Below are 26,495 nucleotides of genomic sequence, written 5' to 3'. Positions count from 1 at the left end.
TTAGGAAAGACAGGTAAGCACACAAATGCCAGAGGGACATAATGCACATAGAATGAAAACATGTTGCATGCCATTGTACCCTACACAAGCCAATCCTCTTGTTTAGGAACCAAATCAGCCCTGTTCAGAGGCTGCTCTGAATGCACCCAGCTAGTCCTGCCCCCTAGACACTAATGCACATGCTGGCCACATCCCCCAGATGGAGGGGACCCTGTGGGCATACAGATGTATGGAAAAACCCCTTTTTCATAAGACCACTTGGAGCCTATTTAATGCCTCTGCAATCCCTGAAAGAGAGAGCTAAATATCCTCTAGCCTAGACCTTGGCTTAGGAAGGGCTTAATCATCACAGAACGCAAAGCTTTCATTATATTTACTCCCCTGCCCAATAAGCCTGCTTTTCTAGCTCCATAACCTCCTTCCGAATCCATAGATAACAAAGCTTACCTTGGTCCCCATTATTCCTCACATCACAGACTCACAACCTTTGCCACCCTCTTGCTGGTCTCTCCTACATCTTATAGCAGCTGCTGGGGCTTGGGTGCCCTTGCACCTTGCCTACACTCATTTCCTCAATGCCAAAATCATGTTCTAGGGAATCAACATCAGAACCAAACTTGGCAAAATTTCCATTCCAAACCCTTATAGGCTGTATGTACATAGGGCTCCCTCCTCAGGGACATGACTCCTGATCAACCAGGAGTGCAACCAGTGCATGAGTGGGAATCTGGGGGTGAAGGTAGCCAATTGGTTATTGAATGCCTGAGCAGGTCTATCCTGAGACACTTAAATAAGGCACTGTTTTTGTTTCAAGTTTTATTTACTTATGTTTATATGACACATATTCAACAGAATGAAATGCATAGCAAACATATTAAAAAGATGAAGAGCTTAATAAGGTACAGTACTAATCAATAAGGAACTTAGTGCAAGCTGCCCTGGAAAAGGTTCAAAAGGTGAGATATATAAACTCTTTGAATGAATCCATAAAATAAAAGTAAGTTTTACACATTTGCCCTCCAACCAGACTAAAAGTAAATACTTTGATTTTAACCAAACCTGTAAAATCTCTCAGTCCGACAGCATCTAAAAGTGTTCATTCATCATCTCTCAAACCTTTCCCTAGTAGGATCATTCATATCAGTATCTAGACATATATACGTAATTCTCCCATGTGTATGTGGGGGAAAAAGTCAGTATTAACTGTCTCATTTTGCCTTGGAGGCATTATTATGTCTTAGTCCAAACTACCTTACAGGGTTCTTGTATGGATAAAGTAGGATACACTCATGGGGGATATCATTTTCAGAGGCAAATATGGTGCCTGTCACATTCTATATGTACAAAAGCAAATCAGGCTGGCAACTGAATCCTACATAAACTATGCTGATGGGGTGGCATCCTCCACTGTACTGGAGGCACCTGTCTTCCAAGAGAGCAGAATGACCAAGGGAATTAGGAGGAACAACCTGGCAGCTGCCACTGTTGTCCTACTGCCTTCCCACAGCAAACTGTTGCCTGAGGCGGTTGTCTCACTTTGCCTAATAGTAGGGGCCAGCCCCGAAGTTCATATCCACTGTCATGAGCTCCATGAAAGAAGAGCAGAACAGAAATGAGACAAACAAAAAAGCCTTAGACTTATGTCTAGCTGGCCTATTGTATCAATGATTTTCATTAGAAAATATCCCCCAAGGCAAACATGGTAAGATGAAAAAACAGCAAAGGCAGCAGTGCCTTTATGAAGACAAACTGAAATGCCACAGGATTATGCTAAGTTTTCAAGTTCTCTACAATTTTTCATCAGGCAAGATGTTACACAAAAGCAGGGGCTTTGTGGTGGTGGGGGAATGAGAAAAAGAAAACCGGGCGAGTAACACTTTTTAAAACATGCAAAAAACCCAGATTCCTTCCAAATCCCACCCCCCACATTATTTTTACTTTGCCCTTTGTATCTTCCAAGCCTTGAAGTAATTTATCAATGCTAGATAGTTACTCCTTATTGGTCCCTGAAAACTGCCACTGGCTAATGCCCTAATCCCCCCGTCGCCATTTAAACGTTTATTACAAGGGATTTAACTTGAAAATATTGACATTTAGAAGGTTTCCTCACAGCTTTCTATTTTATTTCAGAGAGAGGAATCATATGGCTGCTTATTATAACGTCACACAGTTATGTTAGGTTATGTTGTTCTCTGAAAGAAGCCTCCCATTGATTTTGCTGTCTTAAACTCAGCATGGTAAATAATTGGCAACAGTGGTGAAACGCCTGGACTTAATTTATTTCTATAAGCATCCCAGACTCTTAATAAGTGTGGGATTAATATTTTATCTTTAATTGAACTTGTTTCTTTCTTTTCATGTTTGCCAACATGATATGCTGAATGAGAAGTTTGTTTTAACATTGTTCTAAACTATGGAACACTTTTGAACTTCAAGGTCAAATAAATGTGTTCATGCTACCAACTGTGATTTGTATTTGGACGGAAGGCACAAAACATAGTTGAACTGCTCAGGGTAAAGAAGGTTTGGCAATATAAGATGCCTAGATACGATATCACCAAGGAACTGTATGTAAGCTATTTTCTTTTTGAGCTTTTCAAAGGAAGAGTGCAGAATAAAGAGTGTGTGTTTGACGACAAATTCTTGGTCTAATCCATGTTGATTTTAAACAAGATTATTTTGCTTTCTTTCACTTTTTAAAAAAGGAAAAAACAATTCTGGAAGAACACAAGACCTGTAAGATTGTAATTACTTCTAGATGCTTAGATTAGTTCAACCACCACGAACCATTTTGCTTATTTCTGTGATTATAAATTGTTTTAAACTATTTTTAATATTGTGTTTTATTGTTGCAATCTGCCCTGGGATCTTAGGGTTAAGGGCACATAAATAACAACAACAACAACAACAACAACAACAACAACGTCACCATATGAATATAAGCAGCCTGTTTAAAATATACGATATAATTAGTTAGTGAAAGACTGGGAGGATCTAGAAATAGGTTAAAAGTGCTATAAATAAGTCAGAAGTTAATTTGTTACAACAAAAGGGGGAAAAAGCCTATGTAAAAATCCATAGAAACTATTTTTTGCTCTCTGGTACCATCTGGTGTTGGATGTTTATAACAAATTCAAAATGTATTATTTTGACGACTGTAACTGAGTCCACCATGTATTATTTCTTAAAGCTATATGAGAAAAGCTCATGAAGGCAGGTTTACTATCACAATGGAATGGTCAATATCAAGGGTGTATAACACCTTTTGATGAAGCCCACAAACTCTGGATGCATCTGGATCACCTCCAAGGTAAAATGGGCTGATCCCAAAGCTTCAGTGCACGGTTTTCAGTTACAATTTGGTAAGCCAAAAAGTAAAATTATTTTGAATGTCCCACAGAAAAGCTAAGTTATTTATCACCAGGCACAGAGAAGGAGAGGAAGGGGGTATACTTTTGTCACTTCCAGCTTTAAATGGAGAATGACTTGACTAGGGTTCTCCTATTATAGCTCCTTTGGGAGCAACATTGAAGTAACATCATAAACTGTTCATTGTTTCTCACTGTTCTTTGCAAGCTGACTCCCTGAAAAGAAGCAACATCTAACAACTTTGTGGAGTTATCACTGGTTGTATTTTGCTTTTGTGACCTAACCGTTTACTCCTTTCCATACCAATCCCATCTCTTGTAGCCTTTTTTTTTGGGGGGGGGGTAAGATCGCACTTGCTGTTGTTTGTCTGCCTTGCGTGTTATTATTACTAGGTAAATCATTTCCCTTCTCTAGCAGCATTTAATTTCATTTCAGTGTTATTTGTAAGTCTGCGTTTGACTGATTGTCTGTGAACATAATATAGTAGCTGTCTGTCTCTGTCTCTGTGTTTTGTGCTGTGCGTCTTCACTGTGCGACTGTAAATTGTGCAGAAAACAAAGAAGACTCAAACTGTTTTTCATTCATCAAAACTCATTAAAACCTACAGTGTGTAGAGCCTTCACTTATCCTTCTGTAATTTTGCAAGGCAGGAAGCTTACCTAGGGATTACTTCTTGCTGCTCTGCATGTTAGGGCATCCTTTTCTGGAACACACATACACTACCCTTAAAGACTCTCTACCAAAACACCTTGCATATTTGTCTGAAATCTGGCAGGCTTCAGCCCCTCTGAAAAAGATTCCATGCCTGTAACTTTCATCCATTTCTCTCTCTGTTTGTGGACTACTGGGCAAAGGTAAGGTGTACACCCTTTCATCTTCCCACTTTTGCCTCTGGTCTCACCTATTTGCTTTATATTTACATTTTTATATATTGCTCCCTCGCAAAATACGAAGGCAGTGCACAGCAATATAAAAACATTTTAAAAAAATAAACAAACAAAATAAAAGCAGTGCAGTACTATGACTGGCATGCAGCCCCACAAACAATTTTCCATAAAGGAATGTGGTCCTTGGGTTGAAAACCATTCCCCATACTAGGTTAAAGGCCGGACAATGATTTGGTTGCCTTAGTAGTTGATGACCTTTGTGTCATGAATTCTGCTCATATTGATCCAGAGCAGACTCCAACGTGTAGTTAGCAGAGTCAAAACTTAAAACACGTTGTAGGATTCCCCCAAAATAGACCAGAGGCAAATTAGCTTTATCCAACAGAGTTTATTGAAGACAAATGAGCTTATCAGTCACAAATCCTTACATCTTCAGGATTGGCACAGTTCATAAGAAATCCAGTTGCAGCAGACTTAACTTGCAATAGGACTGAAACCTTAACACTAAGCATACTATATACAGAACACCACACCAGAGGGAAAGAGAGACAGAAAGTGAAACTCAGGCTCCTTGACAGAAAGAGATAACAGAACCAGTTTCAACCAGCTGTTCAGCTTCTCTGAAAGAATAACCAAAACATTAAGAACCTTCTGCCTGTTTCTAGGCAGAATAGAAGCTTGCTTGTTAGCTAGAAACTTCCAGCTTGTATCACACAGAGAAGCTTCCAGAACCCTCTTGAATTAATCAGAATAGGAAAGATCTCTACACTTTAGACCAATACATTTTGCATCACAAAATGCAAACTGACACTTTGGTGGGGACTGGACAAAGGAAGTGCACCCTGTTCACACTTCTGGGCCTCTCAGTGGCTTCTGATACCATCAACCATGAGATCACTCTGGACTGGCTGCTGCGATGGGATTGTTGAAGTGGTTCCAGTCCTTCTTGGAGGAGTCGTTTCAGAAGATGGAGCTGGGGTGGCCATTAGCCTATGGTGTCCCAAAGGGTGGTTCTGCTCCATTCACTGTGTGTGCTGTTTAGCATCTACATGGAACTGCTGGTGGAGGCTGTCCAGGTCTTTGGTGTCATCAGTATTCAGACAACATCCAATTCTGTCTCACTGTCACAAAGAAAACTGCTGATGTTCTGATACAATTTCTGGACTAGTTCAGGCTGGGCTAATTGGGACTTAATCCACCTAAGACAGAGGTGTTCCTGGCTGGTAGAAAGGCAAATCAGAGAATAGGAGTTCAGCTGGCACTGCATTTGAAGAATGTTTGGGAAGTGCTACTGGTTCAGAATACTACAGCCAGGCTATGGGAGAAAGTGGCTCCAGTGTTAAAACAGTTACAGCTGCGCTTGCTGCATGCCCAGCTCTAAGCAGAATTCCATGCACTGGTTATTATCTATAAAGCCCCAGATGACTTAGGAGAAGGCTACCTGAAGGGCTGCCCACCGGGTAAACTTGCCTGAGCCTTAAGATCTTCAAGGAGGCCTGGCTTTCTATTCTGTCAGCTTCTGAAGTGTTTGGTAGGAACCCAAAAAATGTCATTTGCAGCCACTGCACGCAGACTTTGGAACTCTCTGCCAAGGGAAGCATGTTTAGTCCCCTCATTGATGCCCTTTTGACTGCAGGCGAAAACCTTTTCATTTAAGTACATGCTTGTCCTTTAAGTACATTCTTGTCCTTTAAGTACATGATTTGTTCTTCTCTGCTAGTTTGTGTTTTGGTCAGTATTTAATGTGTTTTTAACTAACATTTCTTTTTTACTTTTGTTTTCTCAGATATGCTTTTATTGGGCTATTGCTTATTACATTATATGGAATGGCAACTTTCTATTGTAGTTTTTATTGTTGCTAGCCATCTTGGGCATTTTAGGAAAAAGACGGGTGAAAATGTAATAAAAAGAATAAAGACAGAATCAAGTCCTAATTGGTACAATTTAGCAATCCTAGAACTTGGCTCAGGTGGAACCAAATATTAGTGGTGAGAAGAACAAGCTGACCTCGTCTAATGTCCAGCAAGGGATTTCATAACTCAGCAGTCTAGAGAGTCTTCTCAAGTAGTTACAAACTGCATTAAAAGAAAAATGTGAAAATCCTATCTGCAAGAAGTCAATATTGAATTCCCTCTCTGTAGACTACCCATCTGCTTTCATTTTACTCTCTCAAACTCAAGGCACACAGGTCAGTCCTCAGACTGACTCATAATTGATAATGCACAAACCTCGTTGGTTGCTAATGGATTTCTTCTCTCACTTGGAAGCCGTATCCAGGTTTGTTTGTTTTTTAAACACCCAATTTGCAGAGGCGGAGCTAGCTGCTCTGGCACCCAGAGCGGCACAAATGCTGTGTACCCGGGGGTGGGGTGAGCGTCGCAGGGGGGTGGGGTGGTGATGTCACCCCCTCAGGGATGACACCCAGGGCGTCCCGCACCCACCGCACCCCCTTCCTCCGCCAGTGCCGATTTGAGCTCGTTTTGCCATCCATTAAAAATGATAACAAAACAGACAGACAGGCAGAACCTGTGACAAAATGTTGCAGGATGAAGTGCTCCTGTTCACTGATCCAGCCAGTCAGTCCTGTGCTCTTCCATGACACTCCATTTCATTCTCCTTTCAACTCAGTTTTGAGTAACCTCACTCAATAATCAGCCAGAATTTGTGGCCACTGAATATACATAGTTCACATTGAGCTGCTTCCTCCCCGCCAAATAATTTGTACTTCTGCAAATGTTGGCATCTCCCAAGTCTGCTGATACCTCTACTCTTGCATGTGGTTGGTGCCATTTTGGCTCTATAAGCAACATCACTAAGTGACTGAATTTTAGAAACAGAAGGGATGATTGAAATGGAACTATACCTTTACAGACTTTTATTTAGATTTGGTTTCCTTCTCAGCAACCAGCTCTCAGGCAGAGTTGTTAGTTTGAACAGTGGGGAACAAATTACCCCTTTATAAGAAATAAAAAACAGTCTTCTAGAAAACATAATTTGAATGCCCTGATGAATGAAGAGCCCTGTTTTCAGCTCAAATTACACTGGCTACTTTTCATTAAAAAGACTTCCCCTTACTTAAGTAAGGGACTGTTATTCTGTGTGGTTGTGTGGTTGTTTTTTTGGTATGACACTATTGAGATTATCCCTTCTTTTCTGCAGTGGTAGTGGTGAAGCACTTATTGTCATTTCTATCAAATAATAAAGCCAAACTTGTACCACATAGACCTCATTGCAGTCCTGTTTTATGTTGTTTGATAGAACCATGCCATGATAGCAGACACTTCTGTGTATGCGCTATGCACCTAATGATACCCACCCACTTCTGGTTAAATCTGTGCCGGTGCTGCATTCTGCCACCAGGTTAACACCACTTTGTGACTGTGTCTTTCTGCTCAAAGTGAATGGAGCAGGATCTTATGACACAGCTCAAACATAATGTAAAATCAATAAAACATCATTATCGTTATTATCATCATCATCATCAACACGACACATGGATCCAGTTAGGGCAGGTATTTCCCATCTCCACCAATGAATGCTAATAACCAAAGGCCTAATACTGTATTAGTTGATACTTAAAACCCAGCATGATTGTCATTGGTCAAACTTGAGAGGAGTGGGTATTCCATAACTAGGGGCACTATTATAACAACAACACCCTCTCATGTGCTGCCACATAACAAATGCTCGATCAGTGTTAAGAGGGCTTTGTAACAATCAATTACAGCCGCCATTGATAGTTTCCTGAAAAGTCAAACTATCTGTTTCTTCCCTCATGAAACCCAAGGTCATGTACATGTGATTCTCAAGTGACCACTCATCAAGGCAGTGACCAGACCCAGTCCTGTTCAGCTTCAACAAGTTGGTGGCCTGATGCTCCTTCTGGCTGTGCCCTGGGATCTAACAAGTTTTCTGTCAAGATAGTATGGACTCACTGGCGGAAGAAGAGGAGTGGGGGGGGAGTGCACCGCCCCTGGCAGCACGATCCTGGTGGGGTGCCATCACGGCTGCCCCCCACCTGCGCTGGGAGCCACGCCCACAGGATGTGCGCAAGCTCCGCCCCCACGTGCTCTCCACCCCCCGGTGCCGGAGCATGAAGCTCCGCCACTGTATGGACTTCCAGCCTCAGTCACTGACACATAGTTCTTCCAAAAGCAGCATCTACCTTTGGGTCTCTCCAGAGAAGAAATCACAGTGCCAAGCCCTCTGGGAGCTCTGTTCTATTATGATCAATCCTCCAACTGGGCACTTTACCAACTCATTTCACTTCTCACTGTGTGCTGGCATTTCAAACCTAGATCTCCTGAGGTGAAGAATTAGCTCCTCTAATCTTTTGCGCCCCTGGAAAAGGGAATGGATCCCTTTTTTGAAAGACAAAGCAAACATCACGATTCTTTGCTAGATGAGAACATAGCAGCGACCACAATGCATTTCAATTGCTGTGTACTCTGCTCTGCCTATCTCTCCTTCTTAAGAGTTATTATAGTAAAACACCGTGACTAACAGCAAAAGCTTTGTCATTGTTTTCTGCTCTAGACCCACAGTTATGATTAAGTGCACTCCACTCACTCCTTGCTACTCCAGGCACAAGTTTAGCTTATGAAAATGAAGATGTCTTCTTTACTTATACATACATCATCATTAATAGCCAGACAACAGGGGCGGGGGAGAGAACCCACAAACACCAAGGTTGTGACGCCGGCCATGACCACAGAGAAAATTTATCAAGTTGGGCAGAATTAGAACAGGATTATTCCAAACATTGTAGCACCCTGAAAGAGGCTTTGGTCATAAAACAGATTGGGGAACCCTCTGGATTTTGCAAAGAGCAGCCTTCTAATATCTTTAGTTATGAATGGTTTTGCTCAGAATGTACTGTAGTTAGGACTAGAAGATACAATGGAGAAACAGCATAGCAAAGCTATGCTGACCTTACACACAAGACATATGTTAGTGTTTCATAAGAATAAGGTTATTGGACTAGGTCCCAGGAAAATTATGCCAATGTGGTGCAGTAGCTAAAACAGTAGCTTTGGATGTAAGAAACAAGTCTCTAGTTTGCTATATTTTTCAGCCTTTAGCAGCTCTTTCTTGCCATTTTTTGAGTTAAGATCATTGGAATATGCCCCAAGTTAACACCCACCTGTTCCAGAGGGTAGAAGGAGGCTATAATATGTTTTCCTCATCTGAATCTGAGAGTGCAGACACAAGGTAAACTGACGAGACAACCTGGATTTGGATGTAAGAAGATGCCTTTGGATTTTCAAGCTAATATTGTTTTGCAGCTAGTAATGCTACTCTGTGTGCTTGTTCCTGCACCCTATGATTTGTAGGCTGTTATCTTTGAAAAGCCATGCACATGCACACACACAAAAAATTACAAGAAATGTAAGTCTTCGGTCTTTTCTCTTCCTAACATAAGATGTATCCTGTGCATTGCTGTACTACATAAGGAGCAACATTCTTGTTTCAATAAAATGTGAGAGCAAGTTCCTGGTATAGTCATAACCAACTCAAATAGGCAAGATGTGGAGCACATAAACATTAACTTCAAAATAAGCATTGCCCTACGACAGAGAAAGCACAATGAGATGTCGTATTCAGGAAATGCTAGAAGGATTGTAAACATGAGCCGGTGAGCAAGGTGCAATTTTTATTTTGCCTGCAGATTGTCTCAGTTGTAGGTCCACCTTTAAAACATGCCATAGTTGGGTAAGTACTGGGTGCCTCAGAGAGCTCATCCTTAGTTTTCCCTCTGCCTCAAAGTAGCATCCTTTGGTAAAATATTGATGGTTGGAAGCATATGGTGGCCACTGCAGCTGCCCAGCTTGGCACTTCTCCACTCAGTGCCATGCCAACGATAAGAGAAAAGTGGGGCCAGCTTCACAGTCTCAGGAACAGAGGAAGCTGCCTTATCCTTAATCAAACCAACAGTCCATCTAGCTCAGGCAGGGTTTCAGACAGAGGGCTTTCCCTACCTCAGTGTAGATGGTGGGGATTGAAACTGGGACCTCCTGCATGCAAAGCAGATTTTCTTCCACTGAGTTGCAGCTATAACCTCACTGGGAGGAGCTGGAAGAGACACTTTGAGAGGCCTCTTCAGACCTGCTCAATTGGTGAGACAGCTCACTTGTTAGATAGAAACTGTGGGGCAGCAACCTGTACTCTTAAACAAGGCAGAAACAAGGCAGAAAGTGTCATTAGAAGGTGTGTTCACCAACTTCAATCGTGTGAGGGTCAAGTGGCCATAAATCCCTTGGTTTTCATTGAAGCCTTCATCCTTGCAGTGTAATTCACCTTGAACTTGGCTGCCCTTAATACAGTTTCTGCAGTCCTTCTGGACACCACTCAAACTACCCCCCCCAAAAAACAGATGTTGCCTTATAGGACAGAAAAACCTCACTTTCTTGTACCACCTAAGTTCCAGGCATCAGCCAGCCAAGTGTGATGTCATTTAGAACTGTTGCTACTTCCAGTCCAAAAGGAGAACGCTTGGTGACCTTTCTGCCAATAAAGTTGAAAATCCATTTCCACAGCAGTGAGATTCAGTTTTATTACCAAATGCAGTTCTCCATGATGAATTATAATTCAAATCTACTTCCCAGCCTTAAGAACAAGAACTGAAATGTGAAGGTTTCTAGCGGTAATAGCAAACCACCCACAAACACCACAGATTCTCTATCTTTATCCCAATACTTTATGCTGTAACAATTGCATCACAAAGTAACAAGCAATCGTCTTTCCTTCTAGCTCACAATGGATGTTATTTCCCGGATAGTCATTAATATGAAGAAGCGATTCGGAAGATAGCTTGTTTTCCTCATTGTGCAAGTGGACTTCAGTTTGGGCTTGCCCTGTGTCATAGGATCCAGTCCTTGAAAAGCATTTTTAAACATGCATAAATAGCATATTAAAAAATACAACCCACAGTGATCCCCATCCCTTCCCTTCTTGCTTTCTCTTCAAACAGGCTTTATCCTCACTGTTTGGTCTGTCTGCAGCATTCAGCTTGTATGACTTTGGGGCAGAGACCATCCTTCCATGTCCTGCACACCGCCCAGCATATGTGCAGTGCAAACCGGATATAAAGTAATGCAAGGAAAGCTGAATTTTCGATGTGTAGCAGGTTTAGGAGCACAAGTCCATTAAAAAGCACAGGGAACAATTTACCTGGCACAGCAAATGTGTGACTACTATCCATTTCAAAGGATTTCATCAGGACCCCTGCGTTAAGCCCTTTGCAGTGAATGAAGGCTGCGTAGGAGTAACACGCGGTGTATTGTGGGGACAGTATGAATCAGTACCGTGAAGAAATGCACTTATGGGATAAAGGTTCTTTTTTCCCTTCATGCCTCTAAGTGATAACGTAGTGAAATGATCTTGAAGGAATGTGCTGAATGCATGAAAGTAATTGCTCATGCACCATGACCGTGTCTTTCACAGATGCATTATTTTATTATTCAAGGGGATAAGGCTCTGTGATAAGGCAGGTAGTTAGCACAAGTCCTGTCAGAAGAGTGCATCCATGTAATGCAGAATAGTAAAATCAGCTAGTGGTTGGACTGTGATACATTTACCAGGGCTGGGCTCCATAAGCGCAACCCTATTTCTTTCAGGGGTGTAGCGATCAGTTCTGAAGTGCAGGTGTTCTTTGTGACAACCTGCAAGGCTGTGCCACTTCTAAGACTACGCCACAAAAATGAATTTTTGACCAATACAGATATTTTGGTTTCAGTTGCAAGACACTTGAAAAAAACCCAAATCTCTGGAATTTTTCAAGATAAAAGTGGCAATTTAGCCTTAGTCATGCCTGCTAATGCAACCTACCACTTCCTCTGCTTTGCTGCTTAGCTTATTTTGGCGGACTTCTCTCCCTGAGAAAAGCTTATTTATCTGGCATGAAGAGGATTGGCAAATCACGACGCAGGAGATGATGTCATCCCTGCTGTGAAATGAGAGGCTGCGCTTGGTCCCTGACCATCCCTGCTCTACTACACCACTGAACACAACCCTGGAAAAGGTGGAGCATGAGAAGCAGGAAAGCAGCTTTTTTTGTACAGCAACCAGTGAGATACACAGCTATGGCTCCCAAACAAGAGGGAGGTCCCAAAATTGTTCTGGTTATTACTGGCAGGAAGCAGCCAATTTAATTGGGGGAAATCACCTGATCATTCTAGTGCAGATGCATGGTTATGAATGCATGAAGGCCTCAGCTAATGCCATCAGCTTACACAAGCTATTGGAGGTCTCAGCACAGGAGCAATGTGGCTAGAATGTGCCACCTTAGCCACTGCTCAGGAATGGCTACCAGTACACTCACACAGCTCCTTGCCACCACCCACTCAGTCTTGGTGGATTGAGTGGCTGACAGCCAGTGTGGTATAGTGGGAGACCAGGATTCAAATCCCCACTCAGCCATAAAGTTCACCAGGTGACCTTGGGCCAGTCCTTACCTCTTCGTCTAATATGATTGGGAAAGAGGAGAAGTATGCACACCATCTTAAGCAATTTGGAGGAAAAGGTGGGCTATACAGTGGTACCTCGGGTTGCATACGCTTCAGTTTACAGACTCCGCCCACCCAGAAATAGTACCTCGGGTTAAGAACTTTGCTTCAGCATGAGAACAGAAATCGTGCTCCAGCGGCGCGGCGGCAGCGGGAGGCCCCATTAGCTAAAGTGGTGCTTCAGGTTAAGAACAGTTTCAGGTTAAGAACAGACCTCCGGAACGAATTAAGTACTTAACCCAGGGTACCACTGTATATGCAATAATAATAATAATAATAATAATAATAATAATAATAATAGATTCCTAGTTGAGATTGGAGATCAGGCTGCATGAAGACTGCGCAGCCTATTTGCAACACTTGCAAGTACAAAATGTGTGGCAACTGGCTGGCTTCAGACATATCGTTAACTGATTTGATGTTTCCGTCCTTCTTTGGAGATGCAAAATAAAATGTGAAGGGCCTATTTCTCTAGGGGTACTAATGAACCTGCTGAGATGAAAACATAAAATACTCCTGCTTCCAGCAGACTCAGACTGCTGTTTGTAAACATATATACCTATTGCTTCTTACAGGGGCGATTGATTTGTTTTTATGCAGAAGCCAATTCACATTGTCAGCGTTAGGCTTCCAGACAAGTTATAGATCCAAATCGTTCTTACAGAGAAAGATTTAAAAGCTGGGAGTAGAAGGTACTAACAATTCCGAAGGTGTAAATGACGGTCCATTAATAAGGCTCAGACAATGAGCTAGTCAAGTAGCATGTAGGAACGATGACAAATCTTCATGTTTTGAGTAGAATTCAGCCAGATGTTTACCTTGAATAACCCTGAATCCCAACAGGACATCCAGCTTGGATAAGGAAATACTCTGTGTCTTATGGAGGAATCGGGGTTTTTGTAAAACAGTGTTATAAGTCACCCGCAATGAAGTGGCTAGGGAGTAGATACTGTATGCACTGGGCAGGAAACATTATGTCATTATGTTCACATCCAGGCTTTTGGTTTGATTTCTGAGACAAACCATGAATGATAGGACAAAAACAAAAAATGGCTTCTGCTCATTGTTCTGCCCATGATCCTGGGTTCAAACATAGCATCAACACTATGGATTACTTGCTCACCAGGGCAGCATGAGCTGAGAAAGAAGAAATTGGGAACTTTTGAGCAGCATGTACCAACCCGCTGTTCATTCACATTAAACCATAGTTTATTTTGACTATGGTTTAATGTGATGTGTGAACCAGGTCATTGCATTTTCCTGAAGAAGTCATTATTCTTTAGCCTCAGAATGCTACCTGACCTACTTCCCAGGGTTCTTAAGAGGGCAAGAAAAGGGAAACATTGCAAAGCACTTTGCAGATGAGAAGTGTTATATAAATGTGATAAAACAGCAACAGACGTATATTGCAGCCATGGCATAAGGGTTTATATTGATGACCTTCACATTTCTGCCAGTTCTTCAATTCTATGATTCTTTATAAGCCACCCCCCAAGAGAAAATACCAGGTCTGAGAAAACACTATTAGAAAAAATATTCCCCAAAGAGAATGAAACTTATTTGCTGATAAAAAGAATAAGAAAGCATTTTTCCAACCTTTGCTGATAAGAAATGTTTTTTTAAGGGGATTAACAGAAGTCCATTCTATAGCAGGCATTTTTCATTCCTCACCATTTATTTACTTATGGCTGAGGATTTCCCCTCATCTTGAAGAATATCATTGCAAGGAAAGGGAGGGCATAACAGACAATACAGAGGAAAGTGTAGGGGGAGCCATTAAATGCTATGTTCATCTCTTTGGCCTCTCACTCATTCACTCAGTTAACACCATATGTGCTTAATTATGACAAATATCTAACTAGTTCAGAGGGTTCCAAAATCATTGACGTGAGCCAGAGGCATTCTGAAGGGGTGCAAAAAGGTTGAGGTTGAAAAGCAACTAGGTAGGAGATTAGCAGGAGGTTTTCATTAAGTAAATCTAAGTTGGGTGATAATGGAAAGAAGGATGGAGAGGAGACAAGACTCTGCCAGAACACAAACAGCCCCCATTATGAATTCTGTGCACCATCTCTTTCAGTTCTATAATATTTCATTCATTGATTTTATTGTCAAATGAAAAGGCGCTTGTTCCAAGTGGCATTTAGTGAGACAGATGGGGGAGAGACTCAGACTTCATTACTTGGAGTTTGCACACTGGATAATGTTGGTATTATATGGGCAGAAGGCAACAGGGTGCAAAAAGTCTACATGCCTTGACATCGACAGAGCCTCTGCGGTTCACTTCCCAGCAGATGAAGAGCTCCTTCTCCTTCCCTGCCCTCCTTCAGAGACCTACTGCAAATGTCCCTCTTAGTATGGGTCCTCAAATTCTAATTGAAAAGATTGCAAGAGAAAAATTTCAGCGGCACATTTTCTGCACCTGTTTTCTACATGTGGTGTAATGCTTTCCAGATTGCATAAGGCTCTCTACAAACCTAGTGACATGGGTGTTATCCCACATTGCTGGTACATGTGTGGTGTGTGGTATGCTTTGAAAACAATTTCAAATGTATGGATGGGACCAATGACAAGGGTTTATCCTATGCCTTCAGGAGAGAGAGTGCCAAGGTGAGAAACATGCAGAGAAGAAGAAGAAGAAGAGGAGTTTGGATTTGATATCCCGCCTTTCACTCCCCTTCAGGAGTCTCAAAGCGGCTAATATTCTCCTTTCCCTTCCTCCCCCACAACAAACACTCTGTGAGGTGAGTGGGGCTGAGAGACTTCAAAGAAGTGTGACTGGCCCAAGGTCACCCAGCAGCTGCATGTGGAGGAGCGGAGACGCGAACCCGGTTCCCCAGATTACGAGACTACCGCTCTTAACCACTACACCACACTGGCCCAACTTAAAGCAACTGCTGTCTGAATAGAGTACAGTGGTACCTCAGGTTACATATGCTTCAGGTTACATACGCTTCAGGTTAGAGACTCCGCTAACCCAGAAATAATGCTTCAGGTTAAGAACTTTGCTTCAGGATGAGAACAGAAATCATGCTCTGGCGGCACGGCGACAGCAGGAGGCCCCATTAGCTAATGTGGTGCTTCAGGTTAAGAACAGTTTCAGGTTAAGTACGGACCTCCAGAACAAATTAAGTACTTAACCTGAGGTACCACTGTATATGGTGTTGCTAGTACCCTATTTGGGGGAGTGGTGAGTCATCCATATTCCACAATGAGGAACTCATCAGTCATGCAGCCATGAGTGTTGGAAGGATGCAACACAAAGGGAAAAATGGGTTGCACTCAACACTCAGAAGTTTAAACTGACATGCCCCTCCCCAACAAAGACAACACTTGTGAAGTTTATTAAAAAGCCATATAGCTAATGCACCAGTATGAGGAAGAAGAGAGATTTCTGAATTAGATAGCAATGTGATTAGCATGTTAACTAAGCACATAAAGGAAGCGCTGCTGGAGCAAGCTGAATATTCATCTAGCTGAGCCCCCTGATTTCACAGGAGCCAACCAGATGCCTCTAAGGAAGACCAGAAGCGGGGCATGGAGGCAACATCCCTGTCCTACTGTGCTCCTCAGTGCACAGTTAGTATTCAGTGACATACTATCTTTGAATGTAGCTATCATGACAAACAGCTACTGACAGCCATGTCCTCCATGAATGCCTCCACCTATATTGTTACTACTATATATACTATATTGTTCCTACTCAGATCTCAGGATGAGACCCTCTTGGTTGAGGAAATACACCTTGAATCAATCAGGGGGAGGCATTTCTCTGCCACGGTGCCAAGTTTATGGAGCAATCTCTTCCCCCTAAGGAATATGGCAGGCACCAACCTTGTTGATTTTCTGGTGCCTTCTTAAAAACATTTATTAATCCAGGCCTCTGGGAATTACGGATAACTGGGTTGGATCACTGTTCTAGTTACTGAACTAATTTGTATTTATTTTGATGTTTTAAATTGGTTTGAGTCACTGAATTATCTTTTAAGGTTGTAAACCACTTTAGAATTGGTATGGACAGTGGTGTGTGTGTTTATATACAGGTTCTTCAACCCTCTGATAATTTTGGTTGTAGTTTTTGACACTTTTTCCAACTCAACAATTTTTTTTGGAGTTGTGCTAGCTAGAAGCAAATGTAGTCACAATGCCAATTTGCATAAAGCCATTACAACACTGCAAATTGTATCTACAGTTCCTTTCCTAATTATATCTAGCATAAAATTTGCCTTTTTTCACAGCTACCACATGCAGAGTTGACATTTTCATTGAACTATACACCCAACCCCAGGATTTCTTTCCTGGCTAGTTATCACTGCTTCAGATGTGAAGTTAGGGATTTTAGCCCTAACATGCATCATTTCCCACATATTGAACCTTATTTGCCATTTTGTTACACATTTATTCTTTGCAGTCTGACTTGAATAATTTTGGGAGATTGTAAACTTGGGCTCCTCACTGCTCACTGCTCAGCTTAACAACAGATCATTGATGAAGATGTGAAGTAGTACCAGCCCCAGTACAGAACCTTGAGGAGCCCAATTCTTGCTCATCTCATTTGTCTTTCCCTCTGTTTCTTACCATGTAACCAGTTATTAATCCACAAGAAGACCTGCCATCTTATTTCAGATTTACTCGGGAATTTTTATCAAAAGTGTTTGAAAAATTCCAGCATATACTTATTTGTTGTTGTTGTTTAGTCGTTTAGTCGTGTCCGACTCTTCGTGACCCCATGGACCAGAGCACGCCAGGCACCTCTGTCCTCCACTACCTCCCGCAGTTTGGTCAGACTCATGTTTGTGGCTTCGAGAACACTATCCAACCATCTCATCCTCTGTCGCCCCCTTCTCCTTGTGCCCTCCATCTTTCCCAGCATCAGTGTCTTCTCCAGGGAGTCTTCTCTTCTCATGAGGTGGCCAAAGTACTGGAGCCTCAGCTTCACGATCTGTCCTTCCAGTGAGCACTCAGGGCTGATTTCATTAAGAATGGATGCGTTTGATCTTCTTGCAGTCCATGGGACTCTCAAGAGTCTTCTCCAGCACCATAATTCAAAAGCATCAATTCTTCGGCGATCAGCCTTCTTTATGGTCCAGCTCTCACTTCCATACATCACTACTGGGAAAACCATGGCTTTAACTATACGGACCTTTGTTGGCAAGGTGACGTCTCTACTTCTCAAGATGCTGTCTAGGCCTGTCATTGCCCTTCTCCCAAGAAGCAGGCGTCTTTTAATTTCGTGGCTGCTGTCACCATCTGCAGTGATCATGGAGCCCAAGAAAGTAAAATCTCTCACTGCCTCCATTTCTTCCCCTTCTATTTGCCAGGAGGTGATGGGACCAGTGGCCATGATCTTCGTTTTTTTGATGTTGAGCCTCAGACCATATTTTGCGCTCTCCTCTTTCACCCTCATTAAAAGGTTCTTTAATTCCTCCTCACTTTCTGCCATCAAGGTTGTGTCATCTGCATATCTGAGGTTGTTGATATTTCTTCCGGCAATCTTAATTCCAGTTTGGGATTCATCCAGCCCAGCCTTTCGCATGATGTATTCTGCGTATAAATTAAATAAGCAGGGAGACAAAATACAGCCTTGTCGTACGCCTTTCCCAATTTTGAACCAATCAGTTGTTCCATATCCAGTTCTAAGTGTAGCTTCTTGTCCCACATAGAGATTTCTCAGGAGACAGATGAGGTGATCAGGCACTCCCATTTCTTTAAGAACTTGCCATAGTTTGCTGTGGTCGACACAGTCAAAGGCTTTTGCATAGTCAATGAAGCAGAAGTAGATGTCTTTCTGGAACTCTCTAGCTTTCTCCATAATCCAGCGCATGTTTGCAATTTGGTCTCTGGTTCCTCTGCCTCTTCTAAATCCAGCTTGCACTTCTGGGAGTTCTCGATCCACATACTGTTTGAGCCTTCCTTGTAGAATTTTAAGCATAACCTTGCTAGCGTGTGAAATGAGTGCAATTGTGCGGTAGTTGGAGCATTCTTTGGCACTGCCCTTCTTTGGGATTGGGATGTAGACTGATCTTCTCCAATCTTCTGGCCACTGCTGAGTTTTCCAAATTTGCTGGCATATTGAGTGTAGCACCTTAACAGCATCATCTTTTAAAATTTTAAATAGTTCAGCTGGAATACCATCACTTCCACTGGCCTTGTTATTTGCAGTGCTTTCTAAGGCCCATTTGACTTCACTTTCCAGGATGTCTGGCTCAAGGTCAGCAGCCACACTACCTGGGGTGTACGAGACATCCATATCTTTCTGATATAATTCCTCTGTGTATTCTTGCCACCTCTTCTTGATGTCTTCTGCTTCTGTTAGGTCCTTACCACTTTTGTCCTTTATTATGGTAATCTTTGTACGAAATGTTCCTTTCATATCTCCAATTTTCTTGAACAGATCTCTGGTTCTTCCTATTCTGTTGTTTTCCTCTATTTGTTTGCATTGCTCGTTTAAGAAGGCCTTCTTGTCTCTCCTTGCTATTCTTTGGAAATCTGCATTCAATTTCCTGTATCTTTCACTATCTCCCTCGCATTTTGCTTGTCTTCTCTCCTCCGCTATTTGTAAGGCCTCGTTGGACAGCCACTTTGCTTTCTTGCATTTCCTTTTCATTGGGATGGTTTTCGTTGCTGCCTCCTGTACAATGTTACGAGCCTCCATCCATAGTTCTTCAGGCACTCTGTCCACCAAATCTAAATCCTTAAACCTGTTCGTCACTTCCACTGTGTATTCATAAGGGATTTGACTTAGATTGTATCTTACCGGCCCAGTGGTTTTTCCTACTTTCTTCAGTTTAAGCTTGAATTTTGCTATAAGAAGCTGATGATCTGAGCCACAGTCAGCTCCAGGTCTTGTTTTTGCTGACTGTATAGAGCTTCTCCATCTTTGGCTGCAGAGAATATAATCAATCTGATTTCGATACTGCCCATCTGGTGATGTCCATGTGTAGAGTCGTCTCTTGTGTTGTTGAAAAAGCGTGTTTGTGATGACCAGCTTGTTCTCTTGACAGAACTCTATTAGCCTTTGCCCTGCTTCGTTTTGATCTCCAAGGCCAAACTTGCCAGTTGTTCCTTTTATCTCTTGATTCCCTACTTTAGCATTCCAATCCCCTATAATGAGAAGAACATCCTTCTTTGGTGTCACTTCTATAAGGTCTTGTAAGTCTTCATAGAATTGGTCTATTTCAGTTTCTTCAGCACCAGTGGTTGGTGCATAAACTTGGATTACTGTGATGTTAAAAGGTCTGCCTTGGATTCGTATCGAGATCATTCTATCATTTTTGAGATTGCATCCCAGTACAGCTTTCGCCACTCTTTTGTTGACTATGAGGGCCACTCCATTTCTTTTACGGGTTTCTTGCCCACAGTAGTAGATGTGATGGTCATCCGAACTGAATTCGCCCATTCCCGTCCATTTTAGTTCACTGATGCCCAGGATGTCAATATTTATTCTTGCCATCTCATTTTTGACCACCTCCAACTTACCCAGGTTCATGGTTCTTACATTCCAGGTTCCTATGCAATATTTTTCTTTACAGCATTGGACTTTCCTTTCGCTTCCAGGCATATCCGCAACTGAGCGTCCTTTCGGCTTTGGCCCAGCCGCTTCATCAGCTCTGGATCTACTTGTACTTGCCCTCCGCTCTTCCCCAGTAGCATGTTGGACGCCTTCCGACCTGAGGGGCTCATCTTCCAGCGTCATAACTTTTATATGCCTGTTGTCTTTGTCCATGGAGTTTTCTTGGCAAGGATACTGGAGTGGCTTGCCGGTTCCTCCTCCAGGTGGATCACGTTTGGTCAAAACTCTCCACTATGACCTGTTCATCTTGTGTGCCCTGCTCGGTGTAGTTCATAGCTTCTCTGAGTTCTTCAAGCCCCTTCGCCACGGCAAGGCAGTGATCCATGAAGGGGTATATACTTATATCCAGTCTTATTCACATTCTTGTTGAATTCTCAAACTTCAAAAAGTTTGGTGAAACATGACTTAACATTGAACAGGCCATGCTGATATTCTTAATGTCACAGTTTATCCAGAGCTAATATTTATCTAATCTGCCCAGAATTTCCTGGACCTATCCAGGATATTTTTTATCCTGGACCTATCCAGGATTTTTTTTAATTAAAAAAAAATAGTGTTGTGTTGACTACTTCTTCTGATAGAGGCCAATTTAGGGACAAGGTGCATATTTTGACTACAAGTCTAACAACATCAACTGCACATTTCCATTCTTTCAAAATTCTGGAACCTGGATACAGTTTTTGCAAATAAAAAAATCTTAATAGGAGAGAGCTACTTTATCAATTAATCCTCTCTTTCTCTACTAATGCATGCAATGGAAGCAGAATTCCCCTTTATAGTGCAGTAAAACCATTTTTATGGGTGTTCTAGCCATCTCATATCTTGATGTATTTTTTAATCAAAATGTATAAGAACAAAAAGTCAAGTGAGCATAAATCTCTCTTTGCTTACTAAGACAGAGAAACCCTTTTTGGATATATTTTAATATCCCAGCTTTCTATAAATTATAACTTGTCTTGAGATTTACATGAAAGCAAGATAGTCAGGCTGCAATCCTATGCCTACTTACCTAGGATTAAGCCCCATTGAACACCACCAGATTTACTTCTAAGTAGATACAGATGACCCTCAGGGTCCTTTCCAACTCTACATTTCTATGATTATATGATTTCTAGGATTGCATAGTTTTCAGAAAACAATCAGTGCATCCCTGAAGTGAGAAAAGTCTTATTTCAAAGTCTAATTCCTACATCATCTTTCTATGACAAATTCAGCATGATTTGAGTAAACTTTCATTGATCTCATGAAGGGAGTAGCATTGGCTACCTCCAAACCATAGTTTGCATTTTGGGAGCCAGTCCAAGTGAAAAACATGTGCCCCCTTTCCGCTCCCTGTAGCAATTTCCCTCATCTTAACACTAGCCACAGTTTCATGTGCACTGTTATAAACTATGGTTAGAACAAAACACAGGTCTGATTTTTATTTTTATTCTACTTTGGTTTGCAACATACTTAAAACATGGTTTCTGTCTCTGGTTGATGAAAGAACTATGGGTTGTGTAGGTGCAATGCAAAACCGCAGTTAATGATGGGAAACTGTTCTGGAGGACAGAAGGGGAGAGAAGAGTATATTGCCAATGTTCCATGTACACTAGGACATTTTCACATGTATGTTTTCTCACTCTCAAGGCAGACTATAAAACTAAACAATTGAGAAGTAATTTGCATACTATTTTCTGGAAAGGCAAAAATGACTGCTACAGCAATTCGACTTTTAACTTGGAATTCTACAAAAAATGTAAGAAACTGAGAAGAGTCCTGCTAGGTCAAGCCAAAGGCCCATTTGCACCACCATTCTGTTCCCACAGGGGCCAACGAGATGCTTATGGGAAACCCACAAGTAGGCACTACCTTGCTGTTCCCTGGCAACTGGTAATCAGAAGCATATTGCCTCTGATATGGTATGATATATTATACAGGCATCATGTCTATTAAAAGACAAACCAAGCACTAATGCTGCATTTTAGCTTATTGACCTTAGCTACCACCTTGGAAAAAACCTCAAGGACCTGAATCTATAATTCCCTGGCCCTATTAATTAACAAGCACATAACACAAGGTTTATATTCATGGACCATATACAGAGGCAAACTGTGGACAAAAAAAATGAGAGATACAGAGAACAAAAGCACTGGATCTGTGGCAGCCTGGACAGTCATCTTGATGAAGGTAGTTAAGAAGATTAATGTATACTCTAAACTCAACTCCCCCAGCTGGCTAGCACTCAATAATTTTAGAAGACAACATCAGAGCCTTCATTTCAAGGTGATAGAAAATTCTGATGATGAAAGAGGCGGCTGAAAACTTACTTTTAATTAAAGAGCAAGCAGGCTGGAACTCCCCTGTGCCTTTGCAGGATGCAAAAGCATTTAGGCTATGGTAGTGGGACATGATTATTTATTTAGTTGGTTTTATTAACTTAGCAAATAAAAAAGATCCAATCAATACGGTTCCTTCACAAGATCCCTAATAATACAAGGCTATTACTCACCAACATAATGAGAAAATAAAAGAAATGAGATTAGGGACAAGAAAGAGCACAATTAGGTAGACAGATATGCAGCTAGAAGGCAAGGGTGTAATGACCCACAGAATGAACGGGATGGATGGGCAAGAGTGCCCAAATACCTTGTAAAATATTATGTCAGGTGGGTGGGGAAACACAAACGGCAGGCAAACGAATGAGTAGTCAAGGTAGGAAATATGAGGAGAGATGAATGGAAAGTAACAGAGAAGATAAATTACTTAAAGAAGAGGGGAAACACAAAACAGTGTAAAACAGGGAGATGATCAGAAGGACTACCTACAGGGCAGTGCAGTGCATGGCAGCATGTGTTTAGTTTAGCAGGGAGCAATACATTTAGCTCAGTAAATCTGGTCTCATGTTGTAAAAGTATAAGGAGTTACAAGCAGCAAGGCAAAAAAAATATTTCTTTACAGGGCTCCGTGTGGCCTCAGAAAAGCTTCCATTGCCAATGGAGAATTGCAGTTCACCATCATCATGATCAGCCATGAAATTCTGCTGACTTCCTTTGTCCTTCCTCTGCTGCTACGAGTCAGCAATAGCAATATTATGGTAATGGCAGAGGAATTCATGTATACAGGCCTCCTTTCACTTTCTGTTGAGGAATTGAGAATCCCGTAGGCACAGGAGGTCAGAAATTATGTCTAATAAAGTTTATGTCAGATGCAGCCCTTGTACAACTGACCTTTATTTTGTCCCTGTGTAGGGAAAATAGGGGCGGGTGGTGTCAGTTGTGATCTCTGACATCTCATTTTAGATTGAACACTCATGTTTCTGGCCAATTCATTACTTTTGCACAGTGACTGTTTTTAGAAATAATTACTTTTACCTGTTATATCCCTAAGTAATATTATATTATATTATTTTATATTACATTGAAAGGAACAAAACCCTTTGGTTTGAAAAAGGGGATTCCTGTTTCCCTGCATCATTGATTATATCACTAGAGTTATTTGTGTGTGTGTGTGTGTGTGTTTAATATATATATCATAGAATTGTAGAGTTGGAAGGGACCCTGAGGGTCATCTAGTCCAAACCCCTACAATGCTGGAATCCTGCCCAAGCTGTCCCTGGATGGGCTCGAACCACCAACCTTCTGGTTAACAGCATTTTTATATATTCTTGAAATATGCAGGTTTTTTGCCATTAAAATATGAAGGTACCCAATATGAGCCTCTAGATCTTACTGACTGTCCTGAGATCTCTGTCCTGCAACTGAAACAGTATGTGTTCCAAACCTCCAGCACAGTATATAGCTACTTGATCTGCAGGTATCATGGGAGGCCATCTAGAAGCTAGCATGTTAAAACACCACTGCTTAGATACTCAAGACAGATAGTAAGATATCTTCCATGTATGTCTTGTACTCACTTCCATGTAGTTGCTGTGTGAAAACGAACCAACTATGTTTAATCTGCGAATCCCTATATAGCTGGAGACTTGGTGAACTAAGAATTGGCTTCACCAACTGTAATTGTTAGGGGTATGGATATAGTCCAGCATTCTAACCCAATCCCCCATTAGCTTGAGAAAATGTTGAGGCATTATTTGTTTCCTCTGTGGGAGTTACAATTGTACTTTCATGTTGCAGGCATTTCCCATGCGTCTCAGATTGACCCATTAAAACTCTCTGTCCTGTTACATGGAGTCTTTTAGTCTTAAATGCCGAAGGACTCTTTTTGTTCACTTTATTTTTCACCCAAGTAAAAGTGAAAGGATTAAGGTCTAAGAAGACAGAAACCATCACGCAATTTGGGCACAACCTGACAGCAACTGATAACGTGAGTTCTTAAAGGGCAATGAAGTCCTGATGGTTGCTGCCCTTTGAGAATGAGTGTCGGTAATCGCTGCCAAGCGTTGGAATTTCTGAAACAAGAGACAGTATTTGCTTTGACCTGCTTGAATGTTGCTAAGTATAGACTTTTAGAAAATTTATCCCCTTTCCTATGTTTATGGCATTATGTTCTCTGCTGTTCCCTTCTTTTGGCCCACTATTATATGGTTACAGACTAATGTATTATGAGTGCTGGGATAGTAAGCTCTGTGCACGGTGGTTGGACTAAATGTTCTTCACCCCTATGATTCAAGGATTCTATAAAACCTCCAAAATATATTAGATTGTTTCTTGGCACACAGTTTGTGGAAATTGGTATATATTCAGCCAGAAAGCAAGATGGGTAAGAAAAGGGAAAGACACAGACCCAGCAGTTACCAGAGTATTAGCTAAGAAGGTTTCCTTTATTCCTCTCCACAGCTTCAACAACTAACACTAGTCCTCCCCCGCTGTTTCAGAAGCCTGAACAAGCCCATCAATCATACAGCAGAGGTTTAATGTGGAAAACAGTCCATTAAAGACTCAGATAAGGCTACTAAACACATTTCATTAATCACACCACAATCTAGATCTGAACCCACACCTTCCAAGGCCTAGGAGGTTTATAATGGTAGCTGTGTGCTTATCTTCAGCAGTTATCACTGAATGAAGAATTCTTGGGCAGCACCATGGGGTTATTTTCCTTATCTGTTCAAGAGAACTAGACAGGCCTCTGAGCACCTGCTTTCTGTGTACTGGATTACTAGAGAGTCGCACAACGCATTCTTGGTTTACCAGGTTCAAGGGTGTTCTATACAGGGAACCAAGCTATAAGGAAAATATCAGATAGCACAAGCTCTAACTGTTCAACTCTCACTGAATAACAAACACACAATTCCACACTTATCCCCCAATTTATTTTGTCCCTTTAAGCCTATATATTTCCTCCCAAACATTCTCCAACCTTGTTTTGTGGTGGCTACCATCCTCAGCAATACGCTGTGCAGGATGCAAAATGGTGACCAAGGTGCCGAAATGAGTGTTGCTTGCAGTGGCAGCAGCAACCACCATCAACATCTACTTAGGAGACAAGAAAAGAAAAATGTTTAACTTCACCCCTAAGAAAGTGTTGGATAGTTACCCCTCCCATTGGAGAAATGGTCTCCCCATTTTTTTCTGCCCACAAATATGGTGACAAACTTCCAGTAGCCATTTGCTCACAGCTCTAGTTTCAATGTTTCAGTCTCTTTAAATGTGTGTGAGAGTGCGGGAGAAGGAAGACAGAGCATGAGACTACCTTTGGGGAAACTGGCGAGGGCAGGTGCATTTCCTCAGCCACCATTGCCCTAAATAAGCTGCTTTTGGAGGTGCATATGGGTGAGGGTGCCAGTATTTCCAATTTACGGAGCTCCAGCACTGGATACGATCACTCCTACATGTCCTCTCCTACCTTGAGAGCTTACTCAGTTCCATGGATGATTAGAGAGAACTGGGGGTGATGAAACAGACTGGGAGGTGATTACAGTACTAGTGACAAAATGTGACTCTGACTAAATACATGGGAGCCCTAACTTATTCTACTCTGTGGCAGTCAGGGTAGCAAAGAAGCAACACTTCATCACTACCATTACAGCTTGGGTGAGATGTCCAGCAATACCTTCTAAGGGGGTAAGTACTGGCTGGGACTGCTCTAAACTGGCCCTTATTTTGCTGAGTAGGGATGTTTGGAAGTAAGCTGTAATATGGTTACTAAGTATATAGAGGAAAATATTGCTTTCATTTGACTTGAATTGGATTGTCACTAAGTGTGCAGGCCAGTTAAGGTCCC

At 41.8% G+C, this 26,495-nt stretch overlaps 1 protein-coding gene across 1 annotated transcript in view; it reads right to left on the bottom strand.

Annotated features, from left to right (window-relative positions):
- Positions 1-26,495, bottom strand: part of LARGE1 (LARGE xylosyl- and glucuronyltransferase 1) — a 319,140-nt gene that overhangs the window by 77,801 nt on the left and 214,844 nt on the right. The window lies entirely within an intron of this gene.

This window comes from Podarcis raffonei, chromosome 10 (assembly GCF_027172205.1).
Source record: "Podarcis raffonei isolate rPodRaf1 chromosome 10, rPodRaf1.pri, whole genome shotgun sequence".
NCBI classification, from domain to species: Eukaryota; Metazoa; Chordata; class Lepidosauria; order Squamata; family Lacertidae; genus Podarcis; species Podarcis raffonei.
The sequence above is the reverse complement of the archived record's forward strand: the minus strand, read 5'-3'. Positions and strand labels throughout refer to the sequence as shown.